Genomic DNA, 17,913 nt, shown 5'->3' with positions numbered 1-17,913 from the left:
TCTAACCAGGAGTCAGAGCTCTGCATCTGAGGAGGGAAAACCAAGTTCAGGACACTGGTGCACAGGAGACCTGACAGCTTCACATAATATCAAATGGAGAAAATCTCCCAGAGATTTCTTTCTCAACGCCAAGAGCCACATTCACTCAGTGACCAGTAAGCAACAGTGCTGGACACCGTATGCCAAACAATGAGCAAGACAGAAACAGTCCCATCCGTTATCAGAGAGGATGCCTTAAATCATCATAAGGACGGAGGCACCAAAATACACACCAGCAGTTGTGGAAATGCCCACCAGAAAGACAGGATCCAGCCTGACTCAAAAGAACACAAGCATAACTCCCCTCCACGAAGAAGCCTACACAACCCACTTAACAAACCTTAGACGCTTGGGACAGACACCAAAAACAACAATAACTACGGGCATGATGCCTGTGAAAAGGAACCCCAAGCACAGTAACTTAACCAAAATTAGGAGACCAAAAAACACACAGCTGACGAAGCAGCAAGGTCAAAACGCACCAGACCTAACAAATGAAGAGGAAATAGGCAGTCTACCCGAAAAAGAATTCAGAATAATGATAGGAAAAACGATTCAACCTCGTGGAAATAGGAGAGAGAAAATACAGGAAACGTTTCACAGGGGTCGACAAGAACTGAAGAGCAAACAAACAGTGATGAAGAACACAATAAATGAAAATAGTTATTCTCTAGCATGGATCACTAGCACAATAACTGAGGCACAAGAACGGTTAAGTGGCCTGGAAGATAAAATAGTTCAAATAAATACTGCAGCTCAAAATAATGAACAAAGAATGAAAGGAACAGAGGACAGTCTCAGCGACCCTTGGGACAACATTAAATGCACCAACATTCGAATTATATGGCTCTCAGAAGAAGAAGAGAAAGAGAAAAGGCGTGAGAATATATTTGAAGAGATTATAATTGAAAACTTCCCTAGAATGGGAAAGGAAAGAGTTAATCAAGTCCAGGAAGCACAGAGAGTCTCATACAGGATAATTCCAAGGAGAAACACGCCAAGACACGTATTCATCAAACTAGTAAAATCTAAATGTATAGGAAACATGTAAAAAGCAGCATGGGAAAAGCACCATTTACCATTCAAGGGAATCCACGTAAGTTAACAGCCGACCTTTCAGCAGAAATTCTGCAAGAGAGAAGGAAGTGGCAGTATACGTATTTAAAGAGATGAAAGGAAAAAAGCTACAACCAATGTTACTGTTTTCAGCAAGAATCTCATTGAGATTGGACAGAGAAACTAAAAACTTTACAGAAAAACAAACGGAAAGAGAATTCAGCACCACGCAACAGCTTTATACCAAAGGATAAAGGAACTTCTCTAGGCAGGAATCACAAAGAAAAGAAAAGACCTCCTAGAACAAACCAAAAACAATTAACAAAACGGGAAGAGGAGCATCCATATTGACAATTACCTTAAATGTAAATGGATTCATTGCTCCAACCACAACAGATAAACTGGCTGAAGGGATACAACAACAAGCCCATTATATATGCTGCCTAGAAGAGACAAATTTTAGACCTAGGGATAGATACAGACTGAAACTGAGGATATGGAAAGAGACAGTCATGCACATGGAAATCAAAGGAAACCTGGAGTTACAATTCTCATATCAGAAGAAATAGACTTTAAGATAAAGACTATTTCAAGAAACAAACAAGGAAACTACACACTGATCAAGGGATCAAACCAAGGAGAGGATATAAGAAATGCAAATACTTATGAACCAAACGGAGGAACACTTCAATACATAAGGTATATCCTAACAGCCATAAAGCGGAACTTGACAGTAAAACCATAAGAGTAGGGGACATTACCACCCCACAATCACCAATGGATAGATCATCCAAAATGAAACTAAATTAGGAAACATAAGCTTTCAATGACACGTTGGACAAGAGGGAATTCATTCATAAATATACAACATTTTATTGCAAAACAACAGAAAACACTCTCTCCTCAGGTACTCATGAAACACTCTCCAAGTTATATCATATGTAGGGTCACACATAAAGCCTTAGAAATCTAAGAAAATTAAAATAGCATCAGGTATAATTTCCGCCTACAGTGCTATGAAACTAGATAGGAATTAAAAGAAATAAAACTGTAAATAATACAAACACATGGAAGCTAAACAAAACGCTGTTACATAAGCAAGAATACACTGTAGAAAACTAAGATGGGATCACAAATACCTGGGAAAAATTGAAAATGTAAATAGGAACACCCAAATCTATGGAATGAAACAAATGCAACTCTAAAAGCAGAGCTGTGCGAGCAAAGAAGCGAAAAAGTAATCTCTCCCAGCACCCGCACGAAGAGTGGATGAAATCTCCACATTCAACGTGAAGTACCCCGCATCTCTGGAACACCTGAATAGAACAATGAATCAGTCCAAAATTGAGGAGGTGGACTTAGTGAGCATAGATATATTAGTTTTTCCACTTTTTCACTTTTTGTGAACATGTAGGTGTATGCCGCTGTGAGTCATTTTGTCTGTAGAGCTAAGCTTTAACCATTTGTGCTAGAGTTCTGTGTGACTGCTTTTCTTTTTAATATTTAAAATTTTCTCTTAATACATAGTTTTCATTTTAATAACTTCATTTTATTTGATTTTAGTTTATTTTGTTTTATTTTATCTTCATTCTTTGTTTCCTTCTCTTTTCTCTCCCACTTTTTCTGAGCTGTGAGGATGAATGTCTCTAGGTGCTCTAACCAGGAGTCAGAGCTCTGCATCTGAGGAGGGAAAACCAAGTTCAGGACACTGGTGCACAGGAGACCTGACAGCTTCACATAATATCAAATGGAGAAAATCTCCCAGAGGTTTCTTTCTCAACGCCAAGACCCACATTCACTCAGTGACCAGTAAGCAACAGTGCTGGACACCGTATGCCAAACAATGAGCAAGACAGAAACAGTCCCATCCATTATCAGAGAGGATGCCTTAAATCATCATAAGGACGGAGGCACCAAAATACACACCAGCAGTTGTGGAAATGCCCACCAGAAAGACAGGATCCAGCCTCACTCAAAAGAACACAAGCATAACTCCCCTCCACGAAGAAGCCTACACAACCCACTTAACAAACCTTAGCAGCTTGGGACAGACACCAAAAACAACAATAACTACGGGCATGATGCCTGTGAAAAGGAACCCCAAGCACAGTAAGTTAACCAAAATTAGGAGACCAAAAAACACACAGCTGACGAAGCAGCAAGGTCAAAACGCACCAGACCTAACAAATGAAGAGGAAATAGGCAGTCTACCCGAAAAAGAATTCAGAATAATGATAGGAAAAACGATTCAACCTCGTGGAAATAGGAGAGAGAAAATACAGGAAACGTTTCACAGGGGTCGACAAGAACTGAAGAGCAAACAAACAGTGATGAAGAACACAATAAATGAAAATAATTATTCTCTAGCATGGATCACTAGCACAATAACTGAGGCACAAGAACGGTTAAGTGGCCTGGAAGATAAAATAGTTCAAATAAATACTGCGGATCAAAATAAAGAACAAAGAATGAAAGGAACGGAGGACAGTCTCAGCGACCCTTGGGACAACATTAAATGCACCAACATTCGAATTATATGGCTCTCAGAAGAAGAAGAGAAAGAGAAAAGGCGTGAGAATATATTTGAAGAGATTATAGTTGAAAACTTCCCTAGTATGGGAAAGGAAACAGTTAATCAAGTGCAGAAAGCACAGAGAGTCTCATACAGGATAATTCCAAGGAGAAACACGCCAAGTCACGTATTCATCAAACTATTAAAATCTAAATGTATAGGAAACATGTTAAAAGCAGCATGGAAAAAGCACCATTTACCATTCAAGGGAATCCACGTAAGTTAACAGCCGACCTTTCAGCAGAAATTCTGCAAGAGAGAAGGAAGTGGCAGTATACGTATTTAAAGAGATGAAAGGAAAAAAACCTGCAACCAATGTTACTGTTTTCAGCAAGAATCTCATTGAGATTGGACAGAGAAACTAAAAACTTTACAGAAAAACCAACGGAAAGAGAATTCAGCACCACGCAACAGCTTTATACCAAAGGATAAAGGAACTTCTCTAGGCAGGAATCACAAAGACAAGAAAAGACCTCCTAGAACAAACCAAAAACAATTAACAAAACGGGAAGAGGAACATCCATATTGACAATTACCTTACATGTAAATGGATTCATTGCTCCAACCACAACAGATAAACTGGCTGAAGGGATACAACAACAAACCCATTATATATGCTGCCTAGAAGAGACCCATTTTAGACCTAGGGATAGATACAGACTGAAACTTAGGATATGGCAAGAGACATTCCATGCACATGGAAATCAAAGGAAACCTGGAGTTACAATTCTCATATCAGAAGAAATAGACTTTAAGATAAAGACTATTTCAAGAAACAAACAAGGACACTACACACTGATCAAGGGATCAAACCAAGGAGAGGATATAAGAAATGAAAATACTTATGAACCCAACCGAGGAGCACTTCAATACATAAGGTATATTCTAACAGCCATAAAGCGGAACTTGACAGTAAAACCATAAGAGTAGGGGACATTACCACCCCACAATCACCAATGGATAGATCATCCAAAATGAAACTAAATTAGGAAACATAAGCTTTCAATGACACGTTGGAAAAGAGGGAATTCATTCATAAATATACAACATTCTATTGCAAAACAACAGAAAACACTCTCTCCTCAGGTACTCATGAAACACTCTCCAAGTTACATTATATGTAGGGTCACACATAAAGCCTTAGAAATCTAAGAATATTGAAATAGCATCAGGTATAATTTCCGCCTACATTGCTATGAAACTAGATAGGAATTAAAAGAAAAAAAACTGTAAATAATACAAACACATGGAAGCTAAACAAAACGCTGTTACATAAGCAAGAATACACTGTAGAAAACTAAGATGGGATCACAAATACCTGGGAAAAATTGAAAATGTAAATAGGAACACCCAAATCTATGGAATGAAACAAATGCAACTCTAAAAGCAGAGCTGTGCGAGCAAAGAAGCGAAAAAGTAATCTCTCCCAGCACCCGCACGAAGAGTGGATGAAATCTCCACATTCAACGTGAAGTACCCCGCATCTCTGGAACACCTGAATAGAACAATGAATCAGTCCAAAATTGAGGAGGTGGACTTAGTGAGCATAGATATATTAGTTTTTCCACTTTTTCACTTTTTGTGAACATGTAGGTGTATGCCGCTGTGAGTCATTTTGTCTGTAGAGCTAAGCTTTAACCATTTGTGCTAGAGTTCTGTGTGACTGCTTTTCTTTTTAATTTTTAAACTTTTCTCTTAATACATAGTTTTCATTTTAATAACTTCATTTTATTTGATTTTACTTTATTTTGTTTTATTTTATCCTCATTCTTTGTTTCCTTCTCTTTTCTCTCCCACTTTTTCTGAGCTGTGAGGATGAATGTCTCTGGGTGCTCTAACCAGGAGTCAGAGCTCTGCATCTGAGGAGGGAAAACCAAGTTCAGGACACTGGGGCACAGGAGACCTCACAGCTTCACATAATATCAAATGGAGAAAATCTCCCAGAGATTTCTTTCTCAATGCCTAGACTCACATTCACACAGTGACCAGTAAGCAACAGTGCTGGACACCATATGCCAAACAATGAGCAAGACAGAAACAGTCCCATCCGTTATCAGAGAGGATGCCTTAAATCATCATAAGGACGGAGGCACCAAAATACACACCAGCAGTTGTGGAAATGCCCACCAGAAAGACAGGATCCAGCCTCATTCAAAAGAACACAAGCATAACTCCCCTCCACGAAGAAGCCTACACAACCCACTTAACAAAACTTAGCCGCTTGGGACAGACACCAAAAACAACAATAACTACGGGCATGACGCCTGTGAAAAGGAACCCCAAGCACAGTAAGTTAACCAAAATTAGGAGACCAAAAAACACACAGCTGACGAAGCAGCAAGGTCAAAACGCACCAGACCTAACAAATGAAGAGGAAATAGGCAGTCTACCCGAAAAAGAATTCAGAATAATGATAGGAAAAACGATTCAACATCGTGGAAGTAGGAGAGAGAAAATACAGGAAACGTTTCACAGGGGTCGACAAGAACTGAAAAGCAAACAAACAGTGATGAAGAACACAATAAATGAAAATAGTTATTCTCTAGCATGGATCACTAGCACAATAACTGAGGCACAAGAACGGTTAAGTGGCCTGGAAGATAAAATAGTTCAAATAAATACTGCAGATCAAAATAATGAACAAAGAATGAAAGGAACAGAGGACAGTCTCAGCGACCCTTGGGACAACATTAAATGCACCAACATTCGAATTATATGGCTCTCAGAAGAAGAAGAGAAAGAGAAAAGGCGTGAGAATATATTTGAAGAGATTATAATTGAAAACTTCCCTAGAATGGGAAAGGAAAGAGTTAATCAAGTCCAGGAAGCACAGAGAGTCTCATACAGGATAATTCCAAGGAGAAACACGCCAAGACACGTATTCATCAAACTATTAAAATCTAAATGTATAGGAAACATGTAAAAAGCAGCATGGGAAAAGCACCATTTACCATTCAAGGGAATCCACGTAAGTTAACAGCCGACCTTTCAGCAGAAATTCTGCAAGAGAGAAGGAAGTGGCAGTATACGTATTTAAAGAGATGAAAGGAAAAAAGCTACAACCAATGTTACTGTTTTCAGCAAGAATCTCATTGAGATTGGACAGAGAAACTAAAAACTTTACAGAAAAACAAACGGAAAGAAAATTCAGCACCACGCAACAGCTTTATACCAAAGGATAAAGGAACTTCTCTAGGCAGGAATCACAAAGAAAAGAAAAGACCTCCTAGAACAAACCAAAAACAATTAACAAAACGGGAAGAGGAGCATCCATATTGACAATTACCTTAAATGTAAATGGATTCATTGCTCCAACCACAACTGATAAACTGGCTGAAGGGATACAACAACAAGCCCATTATATATGCTGCCTAGAAGAGACAAATTTTAGACCTAGGGATAGATACAGACTGAAACTGAGGATATGGAAAGAGACAGTCATGCACATGGAAATCAAAGGAAACCTGGAGTTACAATTCTCATATCAGAAGAAATAGACTTTAAGATAAAGACTATTTCAAGAAACAAACAAGGACACTACACACTGATCAAGGGATCAAACCAAGGAGAGGATATAAGAAATGAAAATACTTATGAACCCAACCGAGGAGCACTTCAATACATAAGGTATATCCTAACAGCCATAAAGCGGAACTTGACAGTAAAACCATAAGAGTAGGGGACATTACCACCCCACAATCACCAATGGATAGATCATCCAAAATGAAACTAAATTAGGAAACATAAGCTTTCAATGACACGTTGGAAAAGAGGGAATTCATTCATAAATATACAACATTCTATTGCAAAACAACAGAAAACACTCTCTCCTCAGGTACTCATGAAACACTCTCCAAGTTACATTATATGTAGGGTCACACATAAAGCCTTAGAAATCTAAGAATATTGAAATAGCATCAGGTATAATTTCCGCCTACATTGCTATGAAACTAGATAGGAATTAAAAGAAAAAAAACTGTAAATAATACAAACACATGGAAGCTAAACAAAACGCTGTTACATAAGCAAGAATACACTGTAGAAAACTAAGATGGGATCACAAATACCTGGGAAAAATTGAAAATGTAAATAGGAACACCCAAATCTATGGAATGAAACAAATGCAACTCTAAAAGCAGAGCTGTGCGAGCAAAGAAGCGAAAAAGTAATCTCTCCCAGCACCCGCACGAAGAGTGGATGAAATCTCCACATTCAACGTGAAGTACCCCGCATCTCTGGAACACCTGAATAGAACAATGAATCAGTCCAAAATTGAGGAGGTGGACTTAGTGAGCATAGATATATTAGTTTTTCCACTTTTTCACTTTTTGGAACGTGTAGGTGTATGACGCTGTGAGTCATTTTGTCTGTAGAGCTAAGCTTTAACCATTTGTGCTAGAGTTCTGTGTGACTGCTTTTCTTTTTAATTTTTAAAATTTTCTCTTAATACATAGTTTTCATTTTAATAACTTCATTTTATTTGATTTTAGATTATTTTGTTTTATTTTATCCTTATTCTTTGTTTCCTTCTCTTTTCTCTCCCACTTTTTCTGAGCTGTGAGGATGAATGTCTCTAGGTGCTCTAACCAGGAGTCAGAGCTCTGCATCTGAGGAGGGAAAACCAAGTTCAGGACACTGGTGCACAGGAGACCTGACAGCTTCACATAATATCAAATGGAGAAAATCTCCCAGAGATTTCTTTCTCAACGCCAAGAGCCACATTCACTCAGTGACCAGTAAGCAACAGTGCTGGACACCGTATGCCAAACAATGAGCAAGACAGAAACAGTCCCATCCGTTATCAGAGAGGATGCCTTAAATCATCATAAGGACGGAGGCACCAAAATACACACCAGCAGTTGTGGAAATGCCCACCAGAAAGACAGGATCCAGCCTGACTCAAAAGAACACAAGCATAACTCCCCTCCATGAAGAAGCCTACACAACCCACTTAACAAACCTTAGACGCTTGGGACAGACACCAAAAACAACAATAACTACGGGCATGATGCCTGTGAAAAGGAACCCCAAGCACAGTAAGTTAACCAAAATTAGGAGACCAAAAAACACACAGCTGACGAAGCAGCAAGGTCAAAACGCACCAGACCTAACAAATGAAGAGGAAATAGGCAGTCTACCCGAAAAAGAATTCAGAATAATGATAGGAAAAACGATTCAACCTCGTGGAAATAGGAGAGAGAAAATACAGGAAACGTTTCACAGGGGTCGACAAGAACTGAAGAGCAAACAAACAGTGATGAAGAACACAATAAATGAAAATAGTTATTCTCTAGCATGGATCACTAGCACAATAACTGAGGCACAAGAACGGTTAAGTGGCCTGGAAGATAAAATAGTTCAAATAAATACTGCAGATCAAAATAATGAACAAAGAATGAAAGGAACAGAGGACAGTCTCAGCGACCCTTGGGACAACATTAAATGCACCAACATTCGAATTATATGGCTCTCAGAAGAAGAAGAGAAAGAGAAAAGGCGTGAGAATATATTTGAAGAGATTATAATTGAAAACTTCCCTAGAATGGGAAAGGAAAGAGTTAATCAAGTCCAGGAAGCACAGAGAGTCTCATACAGGATAATTCCAAGGAGAAACACGCCAAGACACGTATTCATCAAACTATTAAAATCTAAATGTATAGGAAACATGTAAAAAGCAGCATGGGAAAAGCACCATTTACCATTCAAGGGAATCCACGTAAGTTAACAGCCGACCTTTCAGCAGAAATTCTGCAAGAGAGAAGGAAGTGGCAGTATACGTATTTAAAGAGATGAAAGGAAAAAAGCTACAACCAATGTTACTGTTTTCAGCAAGAATCTCATTGAGATTGGACAGAGAAACTAAAAACTTTACAGAAAAACAAACGGAAAGAGAATTCAGCACCACGCAACAGCTTTATACCAAAGGATAAAGGAACTTCTCTAGGCAGGAATCACAAAGACAAGAAAAGACCTCCTAGAACAAACCAAAAACAATTAACAAAACGGGAAGAGGAACATCCATATTGACAATTACCTTACATGTAAATGGATTCATTGCTCCAACCACAACAGATAAACTGGCTGAAGGGATACAACAACAAACCCATTATATATGCTGCCTAGAAGAGACCCATTTTAGACCTAGGGATAGATACAGACTGAAACTGAGGATATGGCAAGAGACATTCCATGCACATGGAAATCAAAGGAAACCTGGAGTTACAATTCTCATATCAGAAGAAATAGACTTTAAGATAAAGACTGTTTCAAGAAACAAACAAGGACACTACACACTGATCAAGGGATCAAACCAAGGAGAGGATATAAGAAATGAAAATACTTATGAACCCAACCGAGGAGCACTTCAATACATAAGGTATATCCTAACAGCCATAAAGCGGAACTTGAGAGTAAAACCATAAGAGTAGGAGACATTACCACCCCACAATCACCAATGGATAGATCATCCAAAATGAAACTAAATTAGGAAACATAAGCTTTCAATGACACGTTGGACAAGAGGGAATTCATTCATAAATATACAACATTCTATTGCAAAACAACAGAAAACACTCTCTCCTCAGGTACTCATGAAACACTCTCCAAGTTACATTATATGTAGGGTCACACATAAAGCCTTAGAAATCTAAGAAAATTGAAATAGCATCAGGTATAATTTCCACCTACAGTGCTATGAAACTAGATAGGAATTAAAAGAAAAAAAACTGTAAATAATACAAACACATGGAAGCTAAACAAAACGCTGTTACATAAGCAAGAATACACTGTAGAAAACTAAGATGGGATCACAAATACTTGGGAAAAATTGAAAATGTAAATAGGAACACCCAAATCTATGGAATGAAACAAATGCAACTCTAAAAGCAGAGCTGTGCGAGCAAAGAAGCGAAAAAGTAATCTCTCCCAGCACCCGCACGAAGAGTGGATGAAATCTCCACATTCAACGTGAAGTACCCCGCATCTCTGGAACACCTGAATAGAACAATGAATCAGTCCAAAATTGAGGAGGTGGATTTAGTGAGCATAGATATATTAGTTTTTCCACTTTTTCACTTTTTGGAACGTGTAGGTGTATGACGCTGTGAGTCATTTTGTCTGTAGAGCTAAGCTTTAACCATTTGTGCTAGAGTTCTGTGTGACTGCTTTTCTCTTTAATTTTTAAAATTTTCTCTTAATACATAGTTTTCATTTTAATAACTTCATTTTATTTGATTTTAGATTATTTTGTTTTATTTTATCCTCATTCTTTGTTTCCTTCTCTTTTCTCTCCCACTTTTTCTGAGCTGTGAGGATGAATGTCTCTAGGTGCTCTAACCAGGAGTCAGAGCTCTGCATCTGAGGAGGGAAAACCAAGTTCAGGACACTGGAGCACAGGAGACCTGACAGCTTCACATAATATCAATTGGAGAAAATCTCCCAGAGATTTCTTTCTCAACGCCAAGACCCACATTCACTCAGTGACCAGTAAGCAACAGTGCTGGGCACCGTATGCCAAACAATGAGCAAGACAGAAACAGTCCCATCCGTTATCAGAGAGGATGCCTTAAATCATCATAAGGACGGAGGCACCAAAATACACACCAGCAGTTGTGGAAATGCCCACCAGAAAGACAGGATCCAGCCTCATTCAAAAGAACACAAGCATAACTCCCCTCCACGAAGAAGCCTACACAACCCACTTAACAAACCTTAGCCGCGTGGGACAGACACCAAAAACAACAATAACTACGGGCATGACGCCTGTGAAAAGGAACCCCAAGCACAGTAAGTTAACCAAAATGAGGAGACCAAAAAACACACAGCTGACGAAGCAGCAAGGTCAAAACGCACCAGACCTAACAAATGAAGAGGAAATAGGCAGTCTACCCGAAAAAGAATTCAGAATAATGATAGGAAAAACGATTCAACCTCGTGGAAATAGGAGAGAGAAAATACAGGAAACGTTTCACAGGGGTCGACAAGAACTGAAGAGCAAACAAACAGTGATGAAGAACACAATAAATGAAAATAATTATTCTCTAGCATGGATCACTAGCACAATAACTGAGGCACAAGAACGGTTAAGTGGCCTGGAAGATAAAATAGTTCAAATAAATACTGCGGATCAAAATAAAGAACAAAGAATGAAAGGAACGGAGGACAGTCTCAGCGACCCTTGGGACAACATTAAATGCACCAACATTCGAATTATATGGCTCTCAGAAGAAGAGAAAAAGGCGTGAGAATATATTTGAAGAGATTATAGTTGAAAACTTCCCTAGTATGGGAAAGGAAAGAGTTAATCAAGTCCAGGAAGCACAGAGAGTCTCATACAGGATAATTCCAAGGAGAAACACGCCGAGACACGTATTCATCAAACTATTAAAATCTAAATGTATAGGAAACATGTAAAAAGCAGCATGGGAAAAGCACCATTTACCATTCAAGGGAATCCACGTAAGTTAACAGCCGACCTTTCAGCAGAAATTCTGCAAGAGAGAAGGAAGTGGCAGTATACGTATTGAAAGAGATGAAAGGAAAAAAACCTACAACCAATGTTACTGTTTTCAGCAAGAATCTCATTGAGATTGGACAGAGAAACTAAAAACTTTACCGAAAAACAAACGGAAAGAGAATTCAGCACCACGCAACAGCTTTATACCAAAGGATAAAGGAACTTCTCTAGGCAGGAATCACAAAGAAAAGAAAAGACCTCCTAGAACAAACCAAAAAAATTAACCAAACGGGAAGAGGAACATCCATATTGACAATTACCTTACATGTAAATGGATTCATTGCTCCAACCACAACAGATAAACTGGCTGAAGGGATACAACAACAAGCCCATTATATATGCTGCCCAGAAGAGACCCATTTTAGACCTAGGGATAGATACAGACTGAAACTGAGGATATGGCAAGAGACATTCCATGCACATGGAAATCAAAGGAAACCTGGAGTTACAATTCTCATATCAGAAGAAATAGACTTTAAGATAAAGACTATTTCAAGAAACAAACAAGGACACTACACACTGATCAAGGGATCAAACCAAGGAGAGGATATAAGAAATTCAAATACTTATGAACCCAACCGAGGAGCACTTCAATACATAAGGTATATCCTAACAGCCATAAAGCGGAACTTGACAGTAAAACCATAAGAGTAGGGGACATTACCACCCCACAATCACCAATGGATAGATCATCCAAAATGAAACTAAATTAGGAAACATAAGCTTTCAATGACACGTTGGACAAGAGGGAATTCATTCATAAATATACAACATTCTATTGCAAAACAACAGAAAACACTCTCTCCTCAGGTACTCATGAAACACTCTCCAAGATATATCATATGTAGGGTCACACATAAAGCCTTAGAAATCTAAGAAAATTGAAATAGCATCAGATATAATTTCCGCCTACAGTGCTATGAAACTAAATAGGAATTAAAAGAAAAAAAACTGTAAATAATACAAACACATGGAAGCTAAACAAAACGCTGTTACATAACCAAGAATACACTGTAGAAAACTAAGATGGAATCACAAATACCTGGGAAAAATTGAAAATGTAAATAGGAACACCCAAATCTATGGAATGAAACAAATGCAACTCTAAAAGCAGAGCTGTGCGAGCAAAGAAGCGAAAAAGTAATCTCTCCCAGCACCCGCACGAAGAGTGGATGAAATCTCCACATTCAACGTGAAGTACCCCGCATCTCTGGAACACCTGAATAGAACAATGAATCAGTCCAAAATTGAGGAGGTGGACTTAGTGAGCATAGATATATTAGTTTTGCCACTTTTTCACGTTTTGTGAACGTGTAGGTGTATGCCGCTGTGAGTCATTTTGTCGGTAGAGCTAAGCTTTAACCATTTGTGCTAGAGTTCTGTGTGACTGCTTTTCTTTTTAATTTTTAAAATTTTCTCTTAATACATAGTTTTCATTTTAATAACTTCATTTTATTTGATTTTACTTTATTTTGTTTTATTTTATCCTCATTCTTTGTTTCCTCCTCTTTTCTCTCCCACTTTTTCTGAGCTGTGAGGATGAATGTCTCTAGGTGCTCTAACCAGGAGTCAGAGCTCTGCATCTGAGGAGGGAAAACCAACTTCAGGACACTGGTGCACAGGAGACCTGACAGCTTCACATACTATCAAATGGAGAAAATCTCCCAGAGGTTTCTTTCTCAACGCCAAGACCCACATTCACTCAGTGACCAGTAAGCAACAGTGCTGGACACCGTATGCCAAACAATGAGCAAGACAGAAACAGTCCCATCCGTTATCAGAGAGGATGCCTTAAATCATCATAAGGACGGAGGCACCAAAATACACACCAGCAGTTGTGGAAATGCCCACCAGAAAGACAGGATCCAGCCTCATTCAAAAGAACACAAGCATAAATCCCCTCCACGAAGAAGCCTACACAACCCACTTAACAAACCTTAGCCGCTTGGGACAGACACCAAAAACAACAATAACTACGGGCATGATGCCTGTGAAAAGGAACCCCAAGCACAGTAAGTTAACCAAAATTAGGAGACCAAAAAACACACAGCTGACGAAGCAGCAAGGTCAAAACGCACCAGACCTAACAAATGAAGAGGAAATAGGCAGTCTACCCGAAAAAGAATTCAGAATAATGATAGGAAAAACGATTCAACATCGTGGAAATAGGAGAGAGAAAATACAGGAAACGTTTCACAGGGGTCGACAAGAACTGAAGAGCAAACAAACAGTGATGAAGAACACAATAAATGAAAATAATTATTCTCTAGCATGGATCACTAGCACAATAACTGAGGCAGAAGAACGGTTAAGTGGCCTGGAAGATAAAATAGTTCAAATAAATACTGCGGATCAAAATAAAGAACAAAGAATGAAAGGAACGGAGGACAGTCTCAGCGACCCTTGGGACAACATTAAATGCACCAACATTCGAATTATATGGCTCTCAGAAGAAGAAGAGAAAGAGAAAAGGCGTGAGAATATATTAGAAGAGATTATAGTTGAAAACTTCCCTAGTATGGGAAAGGAAAGAGTTAATCAAGTCCAGGAAGCACAGAGAGTCTCATACAGGATAATTCCAAAGAGAAACACGCCGAGACACGTATTCATCAAACTATTAAAATCTAAATGTATAGGAAACATGTAAAAAGCAGCATGGGAAAAGCACCATTTACCATTCAAGGGAATCCACGTAAGTTAACAGCCGACCTTTCAGCAGAAATTCTGCAAGAGAGAAGGAAGTGGCAGTATACGTATTGAAAGAGATGAAAGGAAAAAAACCTACAACCAATGTTACTGTTTTCAGCAAGAATCTCATTGAGATTGGACAGAGAAACTAAAAACTTTACAGAAAAACAAACGGAAAGAGAATTCAGCACCACGCAACAGCTTTATACCAAAGGATAAAGGAACTTCTCTAGGCAGGAATCACAAAGAAAAGAAAAGACCTCCTAGAACAAACCAAAAAAATTAAAAAAACGGGAAGAGGAACATCCATATTGACAATTACCTTACATGTAAATGGATTCATTGCTCCAACTACAACAGATAAACTGGCTGAAGGGATACAACAACAAGCCCATTATATATGCTGCCCAGAAGAGACCCATTTTAGACCTAGGGATAGATACAGACTGAAACTGAGGATATGGCAAGAGACATTCCATGCACATGGAAATCAAAGGAAACCTGGAGTTACAATTCTCATATCAGAAGAAATAGACTTTAAGATAAAGACTATTTCAAGAAACAAACAAGGACACTACACACTGATCAAGGGATCAAACCAAGGAGAGGATATAAGAAATGCAAATACTTATGAACCCAACCGAGGAGCACTTCAATACATAAGGTATATCCTAACAGCCATAAAGCGGAACTTGACAGTAAAACCATAAGAGTAGGGGACATTACCACCCCACAATCACCAATGGATAGATCATCCAAAATGAAACTAAATTAGGAAACATAATCTTTCAATGACACGTTGGACAAGAGGGAATTCATTCATAAATATACAACATTCTATTGCAAAACAACAGAAAACACTCTCTCCTCAGGTACTCATGAAACACTCTCCAAGATATATCATATGTAGGGTCACACATAAAGCCTTAGAAATCTAAGAAAATTGAAATAGCATCAGATATAATTTCCGCCTACAGTGCTATGAAACTAAATAGGAATTAAAAGAAAAAAAAATGTAAATAATACAAACACATGGAAGCTAAACAAAACGCTGTTACAGAACCAAGAATACACTGTAGAAAACTAAGATGGAATCACAAATACCTGGGAAAAATTGAAAATGTAAATAGGAACACCCAAATCTATGGAATGAAACAAATGCAACTCTAAAAGCAGAGCTGTGCGAGCAAAGAAGCGAAAAAGTAATCTCTCCCAGCACCCGCACGAAGAGTGGATGAAATCTCCACATTCAACGTGAAGTACCCCGCATCTCTGGAACACCTGAATAGAACAATGAATCAGTCCAAAATTGAGGAGGTGGACTTAGTGAGCATAGATATATTAGTTTTGCCACTTTTTCACGTTTTGTGAACGTGTAGGTGTATGCCGCTGTGAGTTATTTTGTCGGTAGAGCTAAGCTTTAACCATTTGTGCTAGAGTTCTGTGTGACTGCTTTTCTTTTTAATTTTTAAAATTTTCTCTTAATACATAGTTTTCATTTTAATAACTTCATTTTATTTGATTTTACTTTATTTTGTTTTATTTTATCCTCATTCTTTGTTTCCTCCTCTTTTCTCTCCCACTTTTTCTGAGCTGTGAGGATGAATGTCTCTAGGTGCTCTAACCAGGAGTCAGAGCTCTGCATCTGAGGAGGGAAAACCAACTTCAGGACACTGGTGCACAGGAGACCTGACAGCTTCACATACTATCAAATGGAGAAAATCTCCCAGAGGTTTCTTTCTCAACGCCAAGACCCACATTCACTCAGTGACCAGTAAGCAACAGTGCTGGACACCGTATGCCAAACAATGAGCAAGACAGAAACAGTCCCATCCGTTATCAGAGAGGATGCCTTAAATCATCATAAGGACGGAGGCACCAAAATACACACCAGCAGTTGTGTAAATGCCCACCAGAAAGACAGGATCCAGCCTCATTCAAAAGAACACAAGCATAAATCCCCTCCACGAAGAAGCCTACACAACCCACTTAACAAACCTTAGCCGCTTGGGACAGACACCAAAAACAACAATAACTACGGGCATGATGCCTGTGAAAAGGAACCCCAAGCACAGTAAGTTAACCAAAATTAGGAGACCAAAAAACACACAGCTGACGAAGCAGCAAGGTCAAAACGCACCAGACCTAACAAATGAAGAGGAAATAGGCAGTCTACCCGAAAAAGAATTCAGAATAATGATAGGAAAAACGATTCAACATCGTGGAAATAGGAGAGAGAAAATACAGGAAACGTTTCACAGGGGTCGACAAGAACTGAAGAGCAAACAAACAGTGATGAAGAACACAATAAATGAAAATAATTATTCTCTAGCATGGATCACTAGCACAATAACTGAGGCAGAAGAACGGTTAAGTGGCCTGGAAGATAAAATAGTTCAAATAAATACTGCGGATCAAAATAAAGAACAAAGAATGAAAGGAACGGAGGACAGTCTCAGCGACCCTTGGGACAACATTAAATGCACCAACATTCGAATTATATGGCTCTCAGAAGAAGAAGAGAAAGAGAAAAGGCGTGAGAATATATTAGAAGAGATTATAGTTGAAAACTTCCCTAGTATGGGAAAGGAAAGAGTTAATCAAGTCCAGGAAGCACAGAGAGTCTCATACAGGATAATTCCAAAGAGAAACACGCCGAGACACGTATTCATCAAACTATTAAAATCTAAATGTATAGGAAACATGTAAAAAGCAGCATGGGAAAAGCACCATTTACCATTCAAGGGAATCCACGTAAGTTAACAGCCGACCTTTCAGCAGAAATTCTGCAAGAGAGAAGGAAGTGGCAGTATACGTATTGAAAGAGATGAAAGGAAAAAAACCTACAACCAATGTTACTGTTTTCAGCAAGAATCTCATTGAGATTGGACAGAGAAACTAAAAACTTTACAGAAAAACAAACGGAAAGAGAATTCAGCACCACGCAACAGCTTTATACCAAAGGATAAAGGAACTTCTCTAGGCAGGAATCACAAAGAAAAGAAAAGACCTCCTAGAACAAACCAAAAAAATTAAAAAAACG

This window comes from Balaenoptera physalus (assembly GCF_965194825.1).
Source record: "Balaenoptera physalus genome assembly, chromosome: Y".
Classification (NCBI taxonomy): domain Eukaryota; kingdom Metazoa; phylum Chordata; class Mammalia; order Artiodactyla; family Balaenopteridae; genus Balaenoptera; species Balaenoptera physalus.
This window is presented reverse-complemented; position numbering follows the sequence as displayed.